Below are 25,520 nucleotides of genomic sequence, written 5' to 3'. Positions count from 1 at the left end.
TCACTGACGGTTCTGTATTTCCTAGCCGAGATGGGGCACAAGGTGTCCCCTTCGAAGCTTCAATTCTGTGTCCAGCAAGTGGTCTACTTAGGACACTTACTGTCCAAGAGGGGTAGGCAGTTGACACCAGACCGTATCCAGTTAATAGCGAGTCTTCCTCAGCCCAGGACCCAGAAGGAGGTACGTGCCTTTATCGGCCTTACTTCTTATTGTAGACAATGGATTCCTCAGTATGCATTTCTAGCTAAGCCACTGATACAGTTAACGACACAGGAGGCAGCCGCACCGACTGTTCTCCCTTGGACATCTGAACATACATTTAGTTTCAACGAGTTAAAGAAAGCCCTATGTCAAGCTCCAGTTCTAGCCACACCGAACTACAGTAAGCCTTTTACACTTTTCGTCACAGAACGTGAAGGTACAGCATTATCTGTTCTCACACAAGATCAAGCAGGACAAAACAAGCCCTGTGCTTATTTTTCGAGCACATTAGATCCAGTCGCCCAGGCGTTGCCTGCGTGCCTCAAGTCAGTTGCAGCCACAGCACTAGCTATCAGACAAAGTGATTCCATAGTTTTAGGACACTCCCTGACAGTACAAGTTCCACACTCCGTAGAAGTTCTTCTGAACCGAACACAGACTCAGCACTTGACAATTGCACGTCTAACAGGTTATGAATTGACACTGTTCCAGCCACACATAGAAATCAGACGCTGCAACGTCCTGAACCCTGCTACACTGTTACCATTAGCTAAATCAAATCCTGACCCACATGACTGTGTGGAAGTAGTTAACATTACGACAAAACCAAGACAAGATCTGACAGATATTCCATTACCAGACCCTGACCTGACACTTTATGTGGATGGTTCATGTATGAGAACTAGTACAGGAGAACTAGTCGCCGCGTATGCAGTGACTACTGACACTGACGTTATTAAAACACACCGTATTGACACTCTGTCCGCTCAAGCAGCAGAGCTAGTTGCTCTGACACAAGCCTGCATACACGCCAAGAACCTGAAAGTTAATATTTACACAGATTCACGTTACGCATTTGGAGTTGTACACGACTTCGGAGTGCTCTGGCAGGAAAGAGGTTTCATGACTTCTCATGGAACCAAGATTCAGCATGGTCTCCTTATTCAAGCTCTATTAGATGCAATACATTTACCGACATCCATTGCTATCATGAAGTGCAAGGCACACACGAAAGTCACTGACATTATTTCCCAGGGTAACGATCTAGCAGATCGCACAGCCAAGCTTACAGCTCAGACTCCAGACATTCCAGTCAACATGACACATACTCCAGATCCGACTACATGTATGACAGTTAAGGACCCTACTCAAGATGTCATACATATCCAGTTACATGCTACTCCCGAAGAAATCAAGAAATGGTCCGAACAAGGAGGGGTCCAGACAGATCAAGGATGGTTAACAAAGGGTAGAGCCGCATGGTTTCTCCCCGACTCTATGGTTCAAGTAATTATTAATACCGCACATAGTCCAGCACATTTAGGAGAAAAAGCTATGTTAGACAGTATCCAGAACATTTGGTTCAACAAGCATTTACGGGCTGCAGCCAAGCAGAAAGTCCGTACCTGTATGATATGTTGTCAGTTCAATCCAGGTAAAAGTGTCCCGGTGGAACAAGGTGGATTCCAGCCCCCTGACCACCCTTTTGAAGTCCTCCAGATGGATTATATTCAGATGGAGCGATGTCGAGGTTTCAAGTATGTTCTTGTAGTTGTATGCGCTTTGTCCAGGTGGACAGAAGCATATCCAGTCCCAGATTACACAGCCACGACCACTGCCAAGCAGTTGGTTCGTGAATTCTTCCCTCGTTATGGACTCCCTAGGGTCGTATATTCTGATAACGGCCAGCCATTCTCCTCAGAGTTAATGAAGCACGTTTCCCTTTTGTTAGGGTACCAGTGGAAGTTCCATTGTGTACGCCATCCTGAAGCAGCCGGTCTCGTTGAGAGACATAATCAGACCCTGAAAATCCGCATCGCCAAAGTCTGTCAAGAGAAAGGTGTGGACTGGCTAGTAGCTCTGCCAGTTGCTCTATTTTACATGCGCATGGTCGCACATTCCAGATCAGGTCTGTCCCCGTACGAGGTCGTATTCGGCCGCCCCCCAAACATGTGGGGTACACCTAGACCCCGAAGTATTACCGATGTTTCAAGTAATATGCTGACCGATTACCTAGCTTCCTTGATGTCTGCCCTCAACTCATGTCGTTCACAGGTTGCCGCTGCATTTCCAGACAATACCGAGGTGGCACCGCATGAAATCGTTCCAGGATCCCTGGTGATGGTTCGCAACTTTGACAGATCAAGTCCGCTGGAGCCCCGCTGGAAGGAGCCCCGCCAGGTCCTCCTCACCACCCGTACAGCCGTGAAGTTGGAAGGACGCAAGGGCTGGGTCCACCTTTCTCATGTTAAACTTTTTAATGGACTGAAACCCGTCTTTAAGAACATTTCCCAGGATTTGAAGGATTGCCAAAGCATTGGTCTCAAGGACTGTCCCGCAAATGACATTGATTCAAAACCCCCCCTGTTAGAGAAAACTCCGCAGCAGGAGTATAAACAGAAACTCCGGTCTAGTAAATTAAGTCAGCCAGTTTGATTGTCTAAGTCCTCCCCTAGGTGAAACGGTTAGACTGTTTCTGACATGTATAAAATAGACCCCCATAGTGAGAGAGTCAGTCAAAACTCAATCCGATGTATCGTTTTTCTATGTTTCATATTGTTTCTCAGCATTATGATTTCCTGCACCAGTTATGCATTTTACCTATGTTTCCCAGTTCTTCATGTAAATAAGTCTTCTAATGTTACAGCAGAGCACACGTTTAGTGATCTGCCCCTTCATGAATTATCTTACCGCCTCGCTATGCGTAATAACTCCTTTATCCGCATGTTACATTACTCACACCAGACCAGCAATGCCACTAATTGTTGGGTATGTGGTCGACTCCCCCCTTTTCAGACACCGAAGGGAGTTCTGCCACTCTTTCCTTATCCTTTTTCACATAATGGTTCGTGTGGGGCATGGTCCACGTTAACGTCATCCTCAACAGATATGTCTTTTCTTAACAGTACATGTTTCCCAGACAAGCAAGGTCTTCCCCACAGAACCGGGTTAGATCTAGAGAATGAAGTTTACAATTTAGGTAATTATTCTTCGAATTTTATGGTCCTGAATGTTCAGTCTGATACCACTCCAGACTTACCTGCTATTTCAGTACTACCAGTCAAAGGCGAATTATGTGTCCGAAATAATGGTTCCATACATGTAGGACATAGTGATTGTACTACTGTTGTCAAGTATAGTGACAGTGGGAAATCTATTTTCAAAGCTTCACGTCATTCATATTTTATTTGTGGTCAGACCGCATATGTTCGTGTGCCCCTCGATTGGGAGGGAACCTGTTACATTGCCTTCCTACTGCCACCAGTTTTTCTAGCCCCACCTGATTATCATAGAAACACACATCTAGTACACATTAGACATAGAAGGGAGTCCTCGATTGTCGATTATACTGAAACTACTCTAGAACAATATACCGATTTCAATAAAGGTTTCTTCTTCTTTATAGGCCCTGTCCAGAATAGTAAGTTAATCCGTAGATTAACAAGAACCCTTGAAGCTGTAGTAAATGAGACTGCCTCTGCTCTAGGTAACCTAACCGAAGAGCAATCTGCTATGAGATTTGTCGTTCTGCAAAATCGTCTCGTCCTTGACGTCATACTGGCCGATAGGGGCGGGGCCTGTAGAGTCATCGGATCTAGTTGCTGCATTTTCATTCCAAATAACGCGCCGTCTGTTTATTCAGCTATAACCAGACTCCATAAAATTGCCCATCTGTTACACCAAGATCCAGGCACCTGGACATGGTCCGGTTGGTTCTGGAATATAATTTCCGCATGGGGATGGAAAGTCTTGTCCTTTCTAGGTATAGCAGTAGCGATCATATTCAGCTGCTGCCTCTGTATACAATGTGGCCCTGCGATTTGCGGCATGTGTGCTACATCCTGTATTCCTAGTATAACTCCTAGTCCCAAGTCCCGTTCTAAATCCCGTTCTAAGAGAATTCGAGATGAGCAAATGATACTGTATGAAATGATAGATGGTATCATGAATATTGATGTTTCCTGATGGAAACGTAGTGACAAGGAGGGAATGTGGAAAAGTAAATTTTGCCATGTTCTGTGTCCCTACGTGTCATCCCTCATATGTTATGTGTGCATGATTAAATATGCATATGCATTCCCTATGTCTGATTAATGACGCAATTACAGTTGTGTCCCCCTCTAGTATGCCAGTTTCCAGTCCTCGTGAATACTACGAATATCAGGCCTATGTAAAGCTACGTTGCCACGTTTCTCAGTGTGCACGTTATTTCATTGTAAAGTCCCCGTTTCTAGGCCTCAAAAGGGCCCGGACATCAGATTCAGCTCCTGTCTCCTAAAGCCTCGCTGAGGAGCGATCCAGCCCCCACCTGTATCCTCGACCCTTCACTTACTTCCTGCCTCGCAGTGCCCGGTGCAGCCTGGCTCTGCCTCTGAGTCTGCCAAGACTATGTTATGATTCCAGTTATCAGTTCAGCCCTCCTTCCCTGCATTCCAAAAGCTACTGAATCGTGTCAATAGTTTCCGTCATTGTCTAGCCTATGCGGCTCCATGTAAGAGAAATACTGTATTTAATGGTCATTTAATATTCTTCATCACGCACTACATGTAGAATGATGCATGCTCCAGTCTTAGAGTCTGTTAGCCTTTCCCCTCTTGACTTCTAGTTTATATCAACATGTTCCCTAAACATCAGATACTAGATAGGGTTTAGGTACATGTCGCTCCGACCCTCCAGACTTCAGTCTCTGCTCCTAGCACAGAGTTCATAGCCCCCAGCTTCTCCTAGTAACACGTCATTGCCAAGTTTGCGCACACCACTAGGTTAGAGGTCCCGGCTCCTCAGGTAGCCCCCTCCATGGTTTCCGCCCCATTCATGACATATTCTGTTACGTTTGCATCACATGTCTATGTATACGCCCTGTTACACCTTCTTCTCACCCTTATCTTTCGCGACTGCTACGCGTCACACCTACTGCTCCACCCACTGCTACGCCCATTGCAATGTAATGCTATGTGTTTGCGTTATGTATATATGCTCATGTATTGTTATTAAAAGTTAGAGCTAGCCATTCCAGATCCTGGCAGCGCTGCCAGGCTGCCATCCTATTCCTGTGCAGGTTGTCCTGATCCTGTCCTTATGCTGTAATAAACCTGCAGAACTCCTACTACCTCGAATCTTGACTCTTATTTATTGAGCTATCTGTTATGATATATGTCTAGTCAAAAAGAGAGGTATTATTTATTTATTTACCACAGAAAGCACTTGCCTTGACCAACACTGGCACTGAAGTATTACATGTACAAAAGTTACATATGGAATGCAGAAGATGGCCTCCAAGTAGGGCTTACATATCCTCGTCATTGTATGTGCAATGGATCCAACTCTAGTACTGGCCACAAAACAGCATGCTTTCATTAGCTAGTGATTTAAGGGAGTCAAAAGAAGGAGGATACTCTCTCTTAAAGCACGTCAGCCACCTAGCATTACCTAGGTAGCTATTCACTCACTCAAACTACAACATCATTGTGATTGTCCGCCACCTTATCTGATGCAGGAAATCAGCATCGCAACGGAGCACGCAAATATTGATCCCCTGTGGACAAGTAACCTTGGCCCCCTGCCATTTAGGAAATTATTTACAAGGCTAGAAGCTGTGTCATGTACATTGAAATATTATCCAGCCTTTGCACGGAGACCACCAGTGGGTGCCATTGGTCTTCATAAGTGTTCACCCTGTTTTGGAAGGTCATAAACAAATTTCTCTTGCACAATCGTGTACCATAGTTTCTGTTTAAATGGAATCACACTTGGCATCTCTTTTTTTTCCTGTATTCAACAATTAACAATTTTGCTGTTTCTAGCTTGTTTTGTACTATGGTGCTCTCTGATGAGAAATGTTTCAATGTGCCACCCCTTAACCCCAAAATTTCAATCCCTCTTGTATTCTCTCTTATGGGAAATCCTAATGCCTTCCTAAAGCGGCTAAGAATAGCTTTCAACACTAGTTTAATAATAATATTAATAATAATAATAATAATAATAATAATAATAATAATAATAATTTGGTTGAGAAAGCACTTGGTTACTCCCAAAGGAGTATCCCCTTGCTAGGATTGTCCACCAACCTACACCCAGCCCGAATAACGGAACCTTGAACCAACCTAATAAATGCAACACTCATCAGTTATAACCAGGCCAGAAGGCAGCTGAAATAACCAGGTCTTAAGCTTTTTACGGAAAGTTGATTCTGAGGATTCCATCCTGAGATAGATGGGTGAACTGTTCCACAACCTGGCAGCGAAAAACCAAAAGAACAGCCAACCATCCAAGCTTTTTTTTACAGAGGGGACCACAGATAACTTGGCTCCAGATGATCTAAGACTACGATTGGGAAAGTATGGTTTCACCATTGAGGATAAAAACCGAGGGCCCCTGATATTAAAGATACCGTGACACAGACATATACCTTTGAAAGAGATTCTCTTGCTTAGAGGAAGCCAATTCAGGTTGGACTGAGGGAGCACATTTAGGTAAGTTCAGCACTAACCTTACAGCTGTGTTCTGAACCCTCTGTAATTTTTGAAGTCACTCTAGGGTTGCCCTGATATAAAGAATATTACAATAGTCCAGCTGAGCTGTCACCAGAGCCTGGACTATGGTTCTCTTGGCTGCCAATGGGAGAAGATTAATGAACTTTTTCAGAGTTTTTAGTGTATTAAAGTATTTCTCTGTGACATAACCTATTTGGCTATTGAAAGTCAGCTTGGGATCTGGAACAGCGCCTAGGCCATCCTGCCACCAGGCTGAAGACCATACAGATGGAGCTTTAACCACAATGAGGACCTCTGTTTTATTGGCCGTAAGTCTGAGGCAGCTCCTCGCCATCCACTCTGCCAACTCCACCAGGCACAGCCTAAATTGTGCAGCCGCATCCTTCATTTTCTGTGACAGAGATAAATCAGTTGTGCATCGTCGGCATAAGACATAACATTGTGGCGCTTGACGATCTCTGCCAGGGGGCGCATGTATAGATTAAATAGGGTAGGTCTTAAGGTAGAGCCCTGAGGCACACCCTGACCCAGAGGCAACATTTTCAAGGAAAAAGATCTTTGAGTAACTTGGAAGGTGCGGTTTTGGAGGAAGGAGGCTATCCACCTCAGAGCCAGGACTCCGAAACCGCAGCTCCACAGCCTCTCTAATAGAAGGCCGTGGGATACTTTATCAAAGGTTGCACTGAGGTCCAACATTATTAAAGCTGCAGTCTGTCTCCTTTCTGCCCCGAGTCTGAGTGATAATGAGGGTAGCAGCGGAGCTGACTCTGTCGTGTGCTGCTTCCAAAAACCGGGCTGGGAGCGATGGCAGCAAGTTGTAGATCTCATTAAACTTGGTAAGTTGGACATTAGCCTGTTTTTCTTCCACTTTCACAAAATAGGGCAGCAGCATGATCAGTCTCAGATTTTCAGGAAGTGCTGGATCTAGGATAGGCTTTTAAGAAGGGACACAACGGTGGCATGCTGCCATTTTGGCAATAGTTGACCTGTGTTAAAATATTGAGTAATTAGGTAAAATAGATTGCATACCCAAGGCAAACATTTTAGGCGGAGTCGGGTTCAAAGGTGACCCAGATTTGACCCCAGAGCAAAGTCCCCTATGCTCCTCCAGCGAGGGGGAAATAAAGCCAGAGAGCCCGTTCTGAGAGGGTGGAGCCACAAACCAGGTCTTCCAGCTCTGAAAATCTCTAACAACTTGCGGAAAAGAGGTGTGAATTTTGACTACTTTATCTGCAAAAAACGAACAATCTCATTGCAGGTCTTTACCAATGCGGTGCACGGACCAACACCTGTTCCAGAGAAGACAGGGATTTAACAGTAGAAAAAAGTTCCCTCAAGAGAATAGTCTATGGGTACCGTGGATCTTCCTATAATGGCATTTAATCGATGTAGTCATTACGCCACAAACACTCCAATCCCTTACAAGACTTCTTCAATAGCAGTAGGTCTCCCTTATACCATTCAGCAGAGGGTGTGGTACATAGTGCCCGAGACTGCTCCAAAGGTACAAAATCGTTTAGGGCTCCAGTGAGCCAATTATCTAGGTGGGAGTTGGCCAGATCAGTGTCCTCATTATACACAGAAACATTGCACAATAAGGCATTTAGTGAAAGCCTCCACAGATACCTTAGCCCAATTACGTGTTTTGACTATCACATTTCCTCTGTATGGGCTGACAGATTTTGGTAGCGGGACCAGGAAGGGAATCATGTAATGATCTGACCAAGACACCTGGATCGGATACATAACTGTCATTACGGAGAAATGTCTTAGGCTTGAGTTCATGTCAACCAAAGCCCTCCCCTTCAAGCTGTATATCCAACACCTTACTCTTGCATTCCTATGTATCTGACCAAGATGATGTAATGTAAGGTACCACTGGCATGTGATTGTGTAGTGTGATTCTCTGTGTAAGATGCATTTGATTACTCAAGGATTGTTGGACTGTAAATCTTCCCACTTAGTGTCCTCTGTGTCTCTTCTCAGTTCCCTTGTCCAGGGATTTTGATATGTGCAGTTGTTTCTCTGGCCAGCCTCTGTAGAATAATGTAAAACCATAAGATTTTTAACTTGGAGCTATCTTTATCATGATTAAGGTCCTCATATGGTGCACTGCATAGGAAATTCACAGCCCTCACCCTATCATACAGGAAATGTTGGCTTGCAGACTTAGGGGCAAATTTATCAAAGAGTTGTGTTCCCCTTGCGCCACACAACAGGGCGCAAGAGTGACGCAATTACTAAGTTAGTATTATCAAGCCATGCAAGGCCCTCTTGCATGGCCCTGAGTGGCTTGATAAATCTGGAGTAACGCAACGCAGCGCAAATCGCTGTGTTGCGTTACTCTGTCCGAGGGAGGTGCCAATGGGTGGAGGTGGGTGTTCCCATGCATCCACTTGTGATTTTGGCATATTCCCAGATTTATCATCATTGGTAGACCTGGGAATACGTCAAAATGCTACACCTTCCCAGGTGTGGCATAGCAAGGAGAAATATCTGTATCCTGCAGCACACATAGAAAGAGGAAAATGACTCAGGGGATTGTTTTTGTGCAGGAAGGTGTTCTTTCCAGCACAAAAACAATCCTGCTTCCAACGCAAGTGTAGTGTCGTGAGGCTATGTGTGCTAGGACCCTTGTGGTTCTGGGCAGAACCAACAGAGGAAGTACCTAACTGGTTGGGAAGTGTTAATGTGTGGTTAATAATGGTTATGACATAATCAGAGAACAGTGTGTGATTGATTGTTGCGGAATAAACACGTACAATCCAGAGCTCTGTGTGTGGCATATCAATTTGCATGCTCCCAGGCTGGGGAAGAAGCCACAACTGGTGACGAGTGAGGGATCTGTGTCCCAAAGAAATGAGACTGCTCTTCCTGGAAGTTGGCAACGTTACAGCAAACTCCTTGTGTGTACCAGGTGCTCACAATTCGATGAGAAGCAGTTTGAAGTTGGCGTGTGTGGATTCAAAGTCCAGGTCCGGCCCATTTACAGCTCCCTAAGAAGTTGAAGGCCTGTAGAGGAGCACATTCATAAAACCCACTAGCAACCCACTGGTAAGACCCAAGTACTAGCACAAGGCCCGTGCTTGCACAAGGTACCGGCCAAGAAGAACAGATGCCGTCACCTGAACAGCATATACTCTCAACAGCAGTAGAAAAGAGTGCAAAGTATGGTGCCGCTGTGTTTCTGAAACAGTGAGCCAATGGAGGTAATGGATCCTACAACTGACCAGCCCGGATCTCAGCAATTGAAAAAACAGAACAAGTTGACTTATCAGGATAATATTAAAGCAAAAATCTGAACCCTCGCAGCCAATATGTACTACGTGGTCAACAGTTTATATTCCAAAAGAGTTTATTTTCATTTGCAATTAAGTTTTGATGATTTCACAAGAAATGGCATAAAGGAAAAAACTGTCAGCACAGTCAGTTCAAAAACATGCAGTTGTGTGTACAATATATACAAAATATACAAAAATACAATTATACAAACACTGAAGGTGAAGAATCAAAATAAACATATCATGACACCAAGAAAAGGCTTTGGTACAACCAATGACATTCCAAACCAATTGCAAAGTAAAAAAAACCTTTACACAAAATACATTATTTACACGTTTAGAAAAGACCAGTCCTATACACTAGAATCCAGTGGACAGGTGGAGCTAAGATGGAGTGAAGTTGCCTGCCTGTCTCACAACACCTGTGATAGAATGTTTTTTAGGATTTTACAGCGAGGGCCCACAGAGGTGGTGTGATTAACTCCCTAGCTGGTGACACCCAGCCTGTGGCAAAACGAAGGGTGCAGCTAGGGAGTTAATCACACCTCCTCTGTGGGCCCTCGCTGTAAAATCCTAAAAAACATTGTCGATCAGAAAGGTGGTGGGATGACCATCTACATCTGCCTCTACAAACGGACCTCTCCGATCTACCTCCAGTACTGCTCCAAGAGTACAGCCCTTCTCCCCATCCACGTACCGTCCAGTCACTGGGTCAAATTGGTAACACTCGTCCCCTTCCACTATGAAAGGCATCTGCTTTTATACCTTGTTCCCTGTTGAAATCTTCGGTGGCAGGGGAACCGGAGCCCTAGGGCTGACGTCCCCCAATTCGTCGTCTGGAACTTGGTCACTGTCACCTTCCGTACCGGAGGGGCTTGTACTTCCTCCTCCTCCTCCTCCTCCTCCTGTACCTGATTGTCTGGGTTATGGGGGCACTCGCGTCTCCAATGCCCGACCTCGTGACATTGATGACACTTGGTCGTCTTTTTCAGGGTGGCTATATCTATCCTTGGTCTCGGACCTTCCTCGTTGTCCCTCTTCTGTCCCCCCGACTTCCTCCCCAATGTGCCGTTGCCTGACTGACCCTGTCCTCCCGATTGCATCTGTACTAACATCAGTTTGTCCTTCAGCTTCCTTGTCTTCGAGTCTATCTCGTCACTGCAATACCTCGCATATCTCAAGATCTCATCCAGGGGCTTGTTTTGCCAACAGACTAAATGTTGCTGTATCATAAGGCAAATATCAGGCCTCAATCCCAGAACAAACTTGGACATGAACTGTCCCATGTCCTTTGGGTCCATCACATCTAACCCACCGTACTGCTTAAAAATCTGCAATAGCCTCTCATAATATTCATGCACTGTTTCCTTTGGTTCCTGCCTAGTCCGATCTATTTTCACCCAATCAATGTCCTGTGGAGGTACCTTGGTCTTTAGCCACGTGATCGCTTGCTCATACTTTGCCATCACCCTGGGTGACGGTCCATTGGTGGCAGCATCTCGCTCTGGCTCCGCTGTGGGCCATTCAACACTGACCTTGCATGCTATCCACAAATCCCATGGAACCACAATATCAAACAGCGTGTTCAAATCAATCCACAGCACCTTTGAGATTTTAACGAACCTCTCCACCTGTTTGTACCATTCCACTGGACTCTCACGCAATTTTGGAAATGTGTTCGTAAAGGCAGCCAGGTCTCCCCTACTCCATGGGACATGTACATATCCCCCATGAGCCACCTCCCGCAAGGGGTATGCTTCTGTATGCATCAACCCTCCTCCCGGGGGTGTCTCAATAACACTCCGTCTAACGCTCTTTCTTTTTGACCACCTTTCCTCCCATTTCTCCAACGGGGTCCACGTTCGGATTCCCACAATCAGTTCCCTAATGTGAGTTTTCAATCCGATCAGCCTCTTTTCTTCTAGATCTTGGTCTGAATACTGTAACCGGTGGCCACTCTGCAGTGCTTTTGTTTTCGTCAAGTCTACCGTATACTTATTCGCTAATTCAGAGAGTTTCTCATGAGCTGTCCTAGCCCGCCGTGTAACATCCTTTGCCACAAACCGTAGCTCATCTGGTTCGTAGAGTTCGATCCTTTCTAGTGGCAATGTACCTTCCACTATCTCCTCCACTTCTGTTTTTAATCTCAGTACATCTATTATTCTTGCTTTTATAGCAGCCCTCAATGTACCTTGGCTAGTAGTTCCATTAGAGTCCCTCCCGCCACTGTCCTGACACTCTCGTCTGTTTTCCTCAGGTGTGTTGGGGGAACCCTTCTGTTCTCCCAGCCTTCTCGAACCCACTCCCGTCTACTGTCGCTAGAGGTGTGGTGGGACGGCCCCCTATTCCCCACCTCTTCTCGTTCCCATTCCTGCCGGCTTTCACTAGGTGCGCAGTGAGACACCATCCTATTATCCTGATTCTCAGACCCAAAGACATTCCTTGATCTATCACTCTGAGTGTCCACAATAGTTTCCCAAGTCCTCAAGTCTGGCCTTAATTCTCTCATCGACCTCGGCCTTGGTCCCCTCAGATCCATTGGTCCCCTCCAACCCCCTTGCTCTTCTGAGGAGTCTGCCGATGCTGCCAAAGGAGTGCTTCTGTCTACAGGTTTCATCTGTATCCACCCTTCCATCCCATTACTCCTGTCCTCGCTGGCACACCTCTCACTCCCTATTTGCAGCGGGATCTCGTCTTGCTTCTGTTCTGGGTTGTACACTGATACTATGGGACCTATGGTAACAGGTACCGTAAGAGCATCTGGCAATTTCTGTGAGTGGACACCCTCTTCTACCCGAACTTTTTGTACTGTAAACCTTCCCACTACTCTCGTCACCGGAGAAGGTGGAGGTGCCTTTTCTCCCTTTTCTGGGCAAAACTTTTCCCCTGAGGTACTCACACCACTCACCATTTGAGCCCCACCATCCCCTTCAGAGACTTCCCAGTTCTTTGCTGGTGTCTGCGTTCCCTCCAACTCAGGATTGTATGGAGGTGGTCTCTCTGACAACAGTCTCTCTATCAGGCTGTCGTCTGTCTCACTGTCCTCATCCTCCGTACTTTTCCTCTGTGCATCCCCTGTCTTTTCCAGCAGCGGGTACAACCTATCCCCTTCAATGGTCTGTACCCTCCATCGCTTGGCCAGGGCATCCCATCTCACATCTTGGACCGCCCTAACTGATCGTTTCACTCTTTCTTGTCTCCTATCTCTGTTCCGTTCATGGGCTGCCCTGATCCATGCATTTAGTGCTTCAAACTGTGTTGGTCTGGGCAAGGGTCGCAACGCAGCCATAATCGCTTTCAACTGATACAACACCTCTAGTCTAAACGCTCCATATTTGGGAAATGTCAATTCTTCGTTTCCGTCTGTCATCTTACCCCAGGTACTAAGCCACAATATGGTGTGTAGCCCAACATTCGTTGCCATATAATAAGCTGGAGTATCCTCGGGTGGAGCCTCCTCCCCACCCCGAGGTTCTATTCTGTTGTCGCCCCTGAAACATTTCCGCAACACTTTAAAACATTTCATGATGAAAATTCACAACGTTTCTTGTTTACAGCACTCGTTTAGTTCCTGATGACAATCTACCAATCCCAGCGCGGCTTCTCACTAATCGCCCTATCCCAGCGCGGCTCCACGCTAGCCGACCAATCCCAGCGCGGCTCTTTTTGACGTCACTCGCCTCCGTTTCGCAGCAGTTCCCCTCCTCTCTCCGTTCGTCTCGCGGTCTCGCATGCGTCCCAATCATACACTGGAATTGATTACTTCCGACCAAGCAACCACTTCCCTGACTGAACGGCCACAGTCTAACTGTAATTGTCACCAACTGGCAAATGTCTGTCCGCGAACGACCGGACAATCGCCTCACTGATAGGTTACAAACTCATGGCAACTTCCGACCAGCGTCCGTTACCCACACACTCACACATCCGTTCCCCCTATCTCGGTCCTGCGGGCGATCAATGATACCTCAATTACTTTGGGTGTTCGATACACCCGAACCACTTAAACTCCCCTCGAGCTTAAGATTTCTCCTGTTGCGCGCGCTCACAACCTGTTCTCTTTCACACTACAGGCACTCAACTCCGCTAGACAATACAACATACAACACAACATAACCGCAATCTAACAACGCATGACCCTTTTCATACTCATTCTCCTCCGACCTGCTGCTTTCTGCCGCACTGTCACTCTTCGTCAGTTTCCATGGAACGCCATCCGTCCGCAGCTTTCTGGACACTCTTCATTGTTTCTCTATGGGCCTCGGGGGAATCTCAACCTACTTCTAGATTACCCTTACTCCAGAGATAAACCATCCTACTCTGCTACCAACCCGAAAGGCGGGATTTTACCTCTAGAGTCTGCTTACCATTCTCCAGAATCCCGGCACGGGTCGACTAGACCTTTTTACCTGTCGTAGAGTGAATTAGGCAATCTTTTCATATGGAAATAAACGAATTTTAGAAATCCCAATAGCTTCCCCCAAGAACCACTGACCAAAAACTAAGTTTGAAGGTTTATTACATAACCAAAAATAACTGCAGGTACAAACACCTCAGTAAGAGGTTCAAAAGATAAACAGGCACTAATACAAACATAATCCTACGGAAAAGTCTCAAGCGACTGATGAATAATACGAGGATCAATTCCAGAATCATCAGACTGAACAGAATCGCTATAACCTGAGTTCTGGTACTCATCGGGATAATAGACATAAATTCAGGTTAGTCTGTCCCTACACTATACTGGTTGACATCCCTACTCAACAATAGCCCAATCTAACCAAAAGGTGTCAGCTGTGGTGACTTCCCAAAGAAGTTCGCCCACATTCTCTCTTAACTAGAGACTCCTTCCTCACAGCTAAGCTTCTTGACCATCCAACCGCTCTCTCTAGCTCCTCAGCCCATCTGCTCTGCCTCCACCCTCGGGGTGCTGTCCCTAATACGAAACCCCACAATGTGAATGACACGCCTTCAGATACGCCCCTCTCGGAGGTGTTAACTTCAAAACTTTCCAGTATGGCTCTTGTCCATCTTTGTCCATGCAGACGTCCTTGGGTCCCAGACTCTTCATCGCTTCTAGTTGCTTCTTCAAATTCCTGGTCTACTCCTCCATGTCTGATTCTAGCATTTCTAACTCTCATACACAATGGGCCCTTCTACTCTATAATCTACTTGGTGATGCACCTGCAAAGGAATATACGCAAATAGGCTCACAGTCTAATAATGTTGCAACATTTTCTAAAAGCCTCTTTTATAAAACATTTCCACATCTAAATGCTAAGCAAAACTTTCAACAGGCCTGCTTCAATTCTATGAACTAGGCCTCAGCTTGATATAAAGGCCAAACAGTTTACATTAGCAATCCCTTGTTTCACTAGGCCTCCAACCTTAACAGCAAATGCATTTTCTAGTTTAAGCTAATTGTTCAAATATTAAAGGCACAGTTAATTTCCATAAGCAGATCTAAATGCACAGTAGTGCTCATTTAACGCACTTCTCATCAATGAAAGATTTCATTTTAACGACATTTCTAGATTATACAGTAAGTGTGGATGTAATTCATAACCATGGCTCTTCAGATTTCTAATACCAGTTTCTCTAGTTCTCCATCCCACTTTGCATTTCAACATGATTAAAGTCCTCTATATATGCGGGTGCTGACTACTTGTACATATGATGCACCCCTACAAATTTCACTGTAAATGGCGCTCTCTCAATATCACATGGAAAAAGCTGCAACTCTCCCCACGCCCAAAGAGTCCCATCGCGCCCCCACTTCTAAACTACCTTTTAATAGCCACAGAAGATCAGAGCCTACAAACAGTACCTTCCCCACCCTTCTTAGTACCCACACAAACATTGTTTAAAAGCCGCCACCACTACCCACCCCTACCCACCCAGAAACCCCTAAAAAAACAAGAACAAATAACGACAAATAATGTATTTATTTATGCAGTTTTATAACGCGCTCAATTACTGCCGGAGTATCCTGGCGTGGGTTATGAAAGGGAAGTGAGTAAAGGGCCATAACAAACAGAGGAGCAACCTAAAAGGCAAGTTTAAACAGATAAGCTTTCAGAGCTTTTTTAAAAAGACCGAGATTCAAGTTAGACCGAACTGGCAAAGGTAGATCATTCCAGGCAGTCGCAGCTCTAACAGCAATCGCCTCCCCACCCAGCCGAGAACGCCGGAATCGTGGGACCTGAAGAAATTCGAACAAGTCTTTCGGACCCTCAATGGGTTCGAGATGACCCCTCTGAGACCATGGGGAACATCCGGTCCAAGGACCCCGTCCACGCCCACCCCGACGGGAAGTTTTAACCAAAAGCATAACATTGCGGCTTCTCAAGAAGGAAGCAGACACAAAAAGCGCCAAACAGAGTGGTAGCCCCTGCCTATAAAAGCACAGTAAGGAGTTAGACAAATAATCAGCAAAACAGAGATCCACAAAGAGGGTTACAGTCTGTGCCCGAAGGCGAGAAAGTCCTCAGCGGACACATCTACTGCAGTATAAGCAAAAGGAAACAACATTAGTCTTAGTTATAAGGCCTACAGGGTCCATGAACCCTCATCCCCGATGGGAAGGATCCATAGCCGCAAAAACAGGGGCCGCAGCGGGGCACAAGGAAGTGACGTTCCTGGCTCTTCCGGTAGATGCTGGCCCCTGCTGGGTGACACCAGGAAGATCAAGGAACAGCAGACATTACTTCAGGTAGGCGAGGGAGTGCGTGGGCAGTCTGCAGAGTGGTCTGAAAGCTTTCAACGCCTCCCCCTACGTGACCAGGCTGCGGATGACAAAGCTCCCTTGGTAGATTCTCCAGCTTTGCCCTGGGTTGGGGACTCATCTCCAGAGGAAATGCCCAACAGATCCAATCCTTCTTGCAGGTCGATGATATGGTGTCGTTTATTCTGGAAAGCGAAACTGAGTCCAAAGGGGAAGGTCCATCTATACCTGATCTTGTCATCACGTAGTTTAGTGGTAATGGGTCTGAGCAATTGTCTCCGAGCCAGAGTTGAAGGCGCGACACCCTGGTAGATGGTGCAAGAGTGCTCTTGGAAGGCAATGGACTCCCTGGCCCTGGCCGCCTGCAGGACCGCATGCTTGACCTTATAGGAGTGAAATTTTACCAAAATATCAGGGGGCCACTTCTTCTCACCCAGTTGCAGAGATCCTACATGATGGATTTAATTTTCAAAGTCTGGGGAGACAAAATCTCTGAGAAGAGACCCACCACAAATGCCTCTAGATCTGGCCCTTCAGCGCCCTCCTCCACGTCTCTAATATGGATATTCTCCCTCCGGGCCCTGTTCTCAAGATCCTCTGCCTTGAGTTGCGACTGGAGTAGTTGCTCCTTAAGTGATTGCACATCTCCCCGGAGTTTGGTAGAGAGTTGCTCATGCTCCTGGTGATGAGCTTCAAGATCTAGGGTCCTCATTTATGAACCCTTGCGTCACTTTTACGCCGCTGGTGCGTCACTTTTAGTGACGCACCAGTGGAGTAAAAAATGTGCCTTGTTGCACCACATTTACAAAGTGACGCATCTAAGCAGATGCGTCACTTTGTAAACCCCTGCGCTACATTATACCTGCGTCAGGTATAATGTATGCAGAGGGGGCGTTCCCCCGCAAAAAGCCTCGTAATAGTGACGCAGTGAAATCTATGAGATTGCACTGCGTCACTTTTAGGACGCGGTTGCGTCAAAATCTTGCGCCTGCCTCACAGCTGGCTTAAGACTGATGCAAGGCCTTTCACATGGGGCTTTCCCCATGTGAAAGTACGCATTGCTGGAGTTGCGTCACTTTCGTGACACATTCCAGCAATGCGTGACTTTTGCGCTTACAGATACGTCAGAAATACTGACGTATCTGTAACTCCTTGCGACATGATGCGTCATACTGTAAATATGACGCATCATTGGTGTCGCAAGGAGGGCACAATGAAAAGTGACGCATCGCTGTTTTCAGGCAGCGATGCGTCACTTTTCATAAATGAGGCCCCTAGGACTCTAGTGCCTACCGAGTCCACGTCCTGTTGCAGGGAAGATAGCCGGTCTGTCAAGTCGGATCGTAGTTGGTCAATAGAGGATTTAATGTCTTAGCCAATGTCTGCGTAGTTCGGATTTGAATTCTTTAAACATGGTCAACAGGTCCGTTTTTGTGAGAGCCATTGTCGCAGCGCCATCGTCTCCCCTCAGCGTCAATCTTTTTTCTGCGGTTGCGAAAAAATCAGAGACCTTTTTGGGAGTCTTGGCCGTTGTCTTCTTAGGCGGCATAGAGTGTCACCCCCAGGAATGCGTTGGCACAATCGAACTCAGGGCACCGGTGTCGAGCTGGAAAGCGACGCTAGGCAGCTCTAGTGGGGCAGCCGTTTTGCATGCACTCTTGTCCCAGAAAGCCTGCGGTAGGGCCCTCTCAATAGATCAGCCAGGTAGACTCCAAGGCCATGGAAATGTCCCACCATCGCGTAAGTGCGGGAGAGTCAAGCATGCAGCCAGGTCCCTCGTAGATCCTCCAGGGTTAGCTCTGGTGAATTGCCGCTGCAGCAGTCGTACAGAGAAGACAGCGCATGATAGGGAAGGCTCCCGAAGAAGGCCGGTCGAAAATGAGATCTTGTGAACCCACAGAATGGGAGAGGTGCAGGAGCCCAGCACTGACAAGCAGTGGCGTGACACAGACTACAGTCCCACAGGCAAAGCCAAAAAGATACCCCGAGGCCCAAGGAGGAGGAAGCACAAGTAGCAGAGAGCAGAGGAGCCCTCGGAGCTAAAGCCTGCAGGGAGAACCAAACAGCAAGCAGAGGGTGCGAAGTTCCGCCGCCATGCAATGAAGCGCGGCCGCTATTTTAAAGTCAGGCACTTGTGAAAGAGTCAAAGTGCAGCTGAACTAACTGAGTGGAAAGGCCATCACTGTCACCCCCAGATCAAGCGGTTCTTGCTTCATAGTGCCATCCAATGGAGGGGTCCTCTGCCAGCACTGGAGAGGTCACGCCACCATGTTGTGCCCGCACGTCTGTCACCGATCAGAAGCCGTGTCCAGTAAAGGCTATCATGGGGTGCTCCGCATACGGCACCAATCTCCGCCGGTGCTTGACATGCCAACCTTCCTGTGGTCGTTGTTTACGGCAGGTGAGAATCGCCGCAACCACTGCAAATCCCCCTGAGACAGCGCTTGGACCGGGAGCCGAGACGGGTCATCTCAGTTCGGCCATCATGCCCGGCCACGCCCCTGCAGAAATATTTTAACATGTTTTACAACCTGTCACAAATGCTTTTAACTACAGTAATGAATTTCTGGTATTTGGAGCAATGGAAAAGGAGCATGACATGGCTCTTACACAAGTGTGCTGGTTACTTGCTGATGCAGGTCTCACTCTGAACGCAGCAAAGTGAGTCTCACAAGATCAAATTTAAAATCTTTGGACACATATGTTCTGCTGGGTGAATGACTCGTGACCCTAATAAAGGGAAAGCACTGTCAGCTCCTTGCCCCCCACAAGATGTCACTATGCTGTGATCCTTCTTACGCATGGCAAATTATTGTTCAAGATACATTTGTGATTTTGCCACTGAGTGCTCCATTGAGAAAACTGACAAAACAAAATGTATAAGTGAGAATGCAACCAGAATTGCTTACTTGGACCTCAAACTACAGATTGAGATGAGATCATAGTAGATGTGAACACTGTGGGGCGGGGGCAATCCTTGCTCAACATAATGGTCATCTGAATACCCAGAGACATATTGTGGCTAATGCAAGTTGAAGCTTGTCTGACACAGAACGTGCCTATTCTCAGCTGGAGAAGGAGCTCTTGGCTATATTGTTGGCCTGCAAACATTTTCATGTGTTTATATATGGAAAAAGTTTCCCTATCATAACAGACCACCAAGTGCTGCTCACCATTTTTGGAAATCCAAAAGACAAGATGCCCCCTTGCATCGAGAGGTGGAGTTTGAGACTGCAAGAGTATACTACGCACTTGTAAGCAAGCCGGCTAAAGACTAGATACCTGCTGATTATTTTTCATGGGCACCTCTATTTCGTTACAGTTCAACATCCAGAACAGCTGAGGGGTACATTAACTTCATTGTGAAGCCCGGTACACCAGCAGCCCTATCCATTGAACAGATTTTTGCTGCTACTAATGCTGACAAGAACATGCTTATGCTCAAAGACATATTTTCAATGCAATCCTGTAAAAGGAGTGTTCGCTTTCTTTCTGACGATGTTGAATTTGAAAAATTCTAAAATGTATAGGATAAACTATCCGTGACTAAGGAAGGTATTGTATTGAGAGGCTTGTAGATTATTATACCTGAGAGCATAAGTCAACAGGTCATTGAACTAGCCCATGAAGGACATCAAAGCATTGTAGCTACCAAAAGAACCCTGAGAGACAGAGTCCCTCCTATATGAGGATTTAGCAAAGGGCAGCACAGCATGTCGACTTAGTGCGATGCCTTACGCCTAAGTGAAAGAGCAGGTTTGTTACTGTATTTATGCAATATGATGCATTTCTGTCCTTTCCACATGCTTCGGCACTGTATCAGCAGCCTAGCACTGTGGTGCAAGGATGCCTGTGTTGTTGGCTGGATTGTTTTTATGCAGGAAGGGACACCTTCCTGCACAGAAGCAACCCTAAGAACTGTTTTCCTCTTTCTCCGTGTGCTGCAGGATGCAGCACACAGAGAAAGAGGAAAACACAAGGAGAAATAAAGTTATTTGTCCTTGTTGCGTCACCTCCGGAGGGCTAATGTTTTGGTACTTCCCTTGGTTTACATGCTCCCATAAATCTGGGTAAGTAACCCATGGGTGTTGCGTGTGAACACCCACAGCAACGCCCATGGAACGCCTCACCAGCGCAGAGTAAGGTAACCTGGCGATTTGTGCTGCCTTGCCTTACTCCATATCTATGAGCTCATTCAAAGCCACGCAAAGTGTTTTTGTGTGGCCTCATAGATATGATTTTGAAATTTGCACTGCCAGAACGTCACAAAAAGTGATGCTCCAGCGGTGCAGGGGCTCGTAAATATGCCACTGAGTATGGTTCACAGGCTTAGATGAGCAAGTTGAGAGGGAACTAACGGAGGGCCATCTTTGCAACTGCCTTTCCCCCAAAGTGATGCAACATCCATTGACAATGCCTGACCTTCCGACACAGGCTTGGTAAAGAGTTGTAGTTGATTTCTTTAGGCCCCTCGGAAACAGACATCATCTCATGGTAGTCATTGATAAGTATTCACGTTTCCCATTGGTAGAGGTGTTATCATCAGCAACCCATGACAAAGTAATTGAGCAGCTGGATAGCATCTTTGCAGTATGGGGTATTCCCACCGTTCTCAAATCTGACAATGGTCCGCCGTTCAACTCTCTTCAAAGGAATTCAGAGAGTTTCTAGTCATAATGAATATCAAGCATAAACAAGTACACCTCTGTGGCACCAGGCAACTGCTGCTGTGGAGCGATTCATGGGTCCCCTCACAAGGGTAGGTCAGCAAGCCTCAATGGATGGGATTGACTTAAAGCTAGCAAGCCCTGTGTCAAGCCCTAAGGGCTTATAGTTCAACTTCTCACTCCACAAAAGGTTAAATCCTGCCACCTTGCTATTTGGGTGAGCCATCTGTAACAAACTGCCATAATGGACAGTAGACCGCTCCATGAGTGCTGATAAGGTCAGTGTCACTCACACTTCTCGAAAATGCAAAATGAGGATGTATGTCAATCAGTGTCAGAGAGCCCAAGAAACAGTCTTCCATGAAGGTGACTTAGTCCTGGTCAAACAGAAGCGAAAGCGGAAACAGACACTCCATTTGCTGTCAATCTTCTGAGGGTAGTTATGTGCAAAGGATACATGGTGATGACCCATCGTACCAGACAGCCCATTACACAGGACTCATCACACTTTAAGCACCTACCTCTGTGATTGTCAGCTCCTACACTTACAAATGAGGCCTTTCCGCCTGACATTCCAGATAAAGCATCAGAACCTGTACCATAGGTTCATGAACAGAGTGCATCGCCACCACTTCATGCCTCTCGGTCTGGCCAACTAGTCAAACAAATATAATGTACTTTTTATTTAACAAGTGGACATGTATTGTCATGAGAAAATGTATCCTAGGACACTTGCGGTTCTGAGCGGACTCAAAGGGGAAGAATGTAACTAATTGGGAGGTGTTAAGAAGTGGTTATTAAAGGTTATGACGGAGTCAGAGAACAGTGCGTGTTTGTATGCGAAGGAATAAAGACGTGCAATCCAGAGCTCCCTATGTGACATATTTATTTGGACGCTCCTGGGCTGGGAATGTCCGTACAGCAGGCACCCTTGCACCATAGTGCAAAGGTGCCTGCATTGGTGCTAGGTAGCACATTGAGCGCCAGTACAAGGAGAAGACAGGAGTACGCAGTATAGTGTTAAATACGGCACATTCCTGCCCCTTTCCTGTCACACAGCACAGCAAGGGGGCTTGCTGCTTGATTTGTTGATAAATATGCCCCTTAGTCTATTGTCAGGAGCAAGTAGAGTTATATGCTGAACTGCACCCTCCAGCATCTAGACCCAGAGGCATACGGTAGATCCTGCCTTCGTCCCTGCTTCACCTCACAGTAAATGCTGTATGAGTACAGCAGCAGTAGACTGGCGAAACTTGCAGGCACTGACATTTCTGTTTCTTTGGCACGTCAATCCATGTCTAGATATGCTACATACCACCACTCTGTTAACTATTGGACTGGACACTCTTCTTGAACTTTAAAGCCACTTTCATGTAATTTCTAATGTTACAACCTTTATATTCGAAATTGAAAAATAAAGTTAAAAAAAGTTTCACATATGGTGCTAGTGGTCTTAGAACTGCTTCCCCAGCAGGCAGATGCAATGCATAGTAACCTATTTACTTTTAGTTCACTTGCACCTGTTCCAATACCACAAAGGATAACTTGTGATGTTTAAAGGATTTAACTTCCTGTGAAACATTACTTTCCAGAATTCTGCTATATTCTTGCCTTCATTCCATAACTTAACATATTTTTCTTGTTGTTGGAAAAGAAGGTTAAAGTGTATCAACGTTAGGGAGGATGGGTAAGTCCCATTTTTTTAGTGCAGTGGTTCCAAACCTGTGGGCGTGGGGAGGTTAACTCGGAAAAGATATATTTTCTTGAACTTGGAAAAGATATACATTTTGAACTTGGAAAAGATATACATTTGCAGTCTCAATTCTTTTGTTAGCCTGACCAGGTCTCCATCCGTACTCCCTGCCACCAGCTTGTAAATATATGCTTATTTTCTTTCAGTTTTCCAGATTAACCACTTTAGTAGAGGTAGCTTAGAGACTTTGGCTGCATCGATTATTAAGGACATTGTGAGGATGTTGGTAGTTGTACTGGTTGATTTGCGAAACCCAGTCTGATTCCATGGTATGATAGAACTCGCCTCAGCCCAGGTTGTAAGATCTTCAAGTATGATGCCTGCAAAGTATTTTGCCTTGTTGTCTATCAGTACTATTAGGCGGTAGTTGTTGGGATCTGCTTTGTCCCCTTTTTATGGATTGGTGCTATTATCGAATCTTTCCAGGAATCTTGTATTATGTTCAGCCACCTGACATCCATAAATAGGGTGTGCAAAATTTCCGCCCAGTCTTCACTCTTTGCCTTATATAGTGCAGGAGGAATACCGTTTGGACCCGGGGCCCCTTCGCTCCTCCCTTTTGCGATCTGTTTTTTAATTATTGAGGGTAAAGTGTGACTAGCGACGCCCAGTGATCTGTTTTTGTTGGATGAAAATTCCTGATCACTCTTCTCAGTTGGGCCTTGTCTTGCTTGTTCTTACGGTGTTTGGGTGCTGGCGTGTTGTTTTCCGTGGCGTTCGATGCAGTAGTTGAAATGAGTTGAGAGGTATTTCACCCAGGTTGATTCCGGAATGTGTGACCCAATTCCCGTGTGGTGTGGGCGGATGATTCCGTTGACTGTTTTCCAAAAGCGACTACTGTTGTTACTTATTATGTCGCTTAGTAGTTTTACCCAGTGATCATTTGCCTATTCTCTGGTGATGTGCAATTTCAGTCTTTTTAATTTCGCCCTTTGTTCTTTCAAGGTCGCTCGCTCAATGACATTCCCAGGAGATCTCCTTAGGTTGTGGAGAGCTAGATTTTATTTTTTTTTTTTGAGAATCTTAATCTGTGCTCCATGTCCTTTCGAGATGTTATTCTTTTTCCGAAATTTCTGCGCCTTCTGTTTTTTGCCTGTGGGGTCTGCGTATTGTTCTATGAGTGAGTCAGTAAATTGTTCCCAGATTTCAATTTTGTTTTCTGGACTGTCAGCGAACTGATTGAAAAGTTGGATTGCGGCTTCGGCTTTGGTGATTGTATTATTTGCAGTGAATTTGATTCTCCTGAGGTTTAAAATGTGGATAGACCCCAGAGATGCGCCAGGCCTGATCGTTCTTGTTGCCTTAGCTATTATGTGGAATTCTTGGGGACGGTGATCGCTGTCACCTTTGTCCCCCATTCTGAATCCGCCAATATGTTGGAAGAGGCCAAGACTTGCAAACGTGTAATCCAAGATTGAACTAGTTGTTACAGAGTACTGCGAATCTACTGGTGGAATATCGCCTGGAAATCTACCATTTAAAGCTCGGAGATTTAAATGTTCCAGGTCTTCTAGTAATCGATTCACTTCCGGGTTTTGGACGCCAGTAGAGTGAGGGCGATTGTGCCGAAGGATTTCGTAACACACGTACCCGTGGTTACGGTCTGTTGTTCTTTGGAATTTAACCTATTGGATACGACCAGATTCAAGCGGAGCTTTGTAACTAGAAGGATTAATATTGACATATTGGATTGAGGTGTCGGAGATATAGCGGTGGCGACTTCTCTCGTGGTTTACATCATAAGGGGTACCCTTCCGGGTTGGAAATTTCACCGGTATTGGGCCTAAGCAATGACGTTTCAGCCATTGAGCCCTGAAGAGTTGTAGTCTCTGTGTATGTACAGTCCTACAACGAAACACGTGTCGGCTGGCTGTATATAAGTTTACCTATTTGATGACCTAATAAAAAGGAGAAACATATGAACCTCCATGAAAACGACGATGGACAAAAATTTCTCTTTGTGCTAAATTTTGAATCTATTGTCACATTGTTGTTGAGACCTTTTCTGAGTGCGCAGGATTTTGTGTTTATGTTGTAAGGGTGTAGTTGTTACGCTCTAATTAAGGGGTTCTCCAGGGTCTCCCCTTCCTGCTTGCACCATTACTCTTGATAAAAACTTATTATGTTTACTTTGCTTGAGCGCCTGTAGATCCCAAAAACTTAAAACCCTTTCTTCTGGTACTAGTAATCAGTTGATGCGGCATTTCTTCTTCTTGTGCTGAGGGGCATACTGTGTCGGAATGTTATAGATTCCCGTTTGTACCGCTGCTTCTTCTCCCTGAGACAAACCTATGAGGTATTGATTTAAGTCCCCTGACAAGATTAGCAGCGGGTTTTCCAGCTCCGTAACAGTGTTTGACACTTGGTTGACAAGCTCTGTGGCATCTTTTGTTTTTTGTT

This window comes from Lissotriton helveticus, chromosome 7 (assembly GCF_964261635.1).
Source record: "Lissotriton helveticus chromosome 7, aLisHel1.1, whole genome shotgun sequence".
Taxonomy (NCBI): domain Eukaryota; kingdom Metazoa; phylum Chordata; class Amphibia; order Caudata; family Salamandridae; genus Lissotriton; species Lissotriton helveticus.
This window is presented reverse-complemented; position numbering follows the sequence as displayed.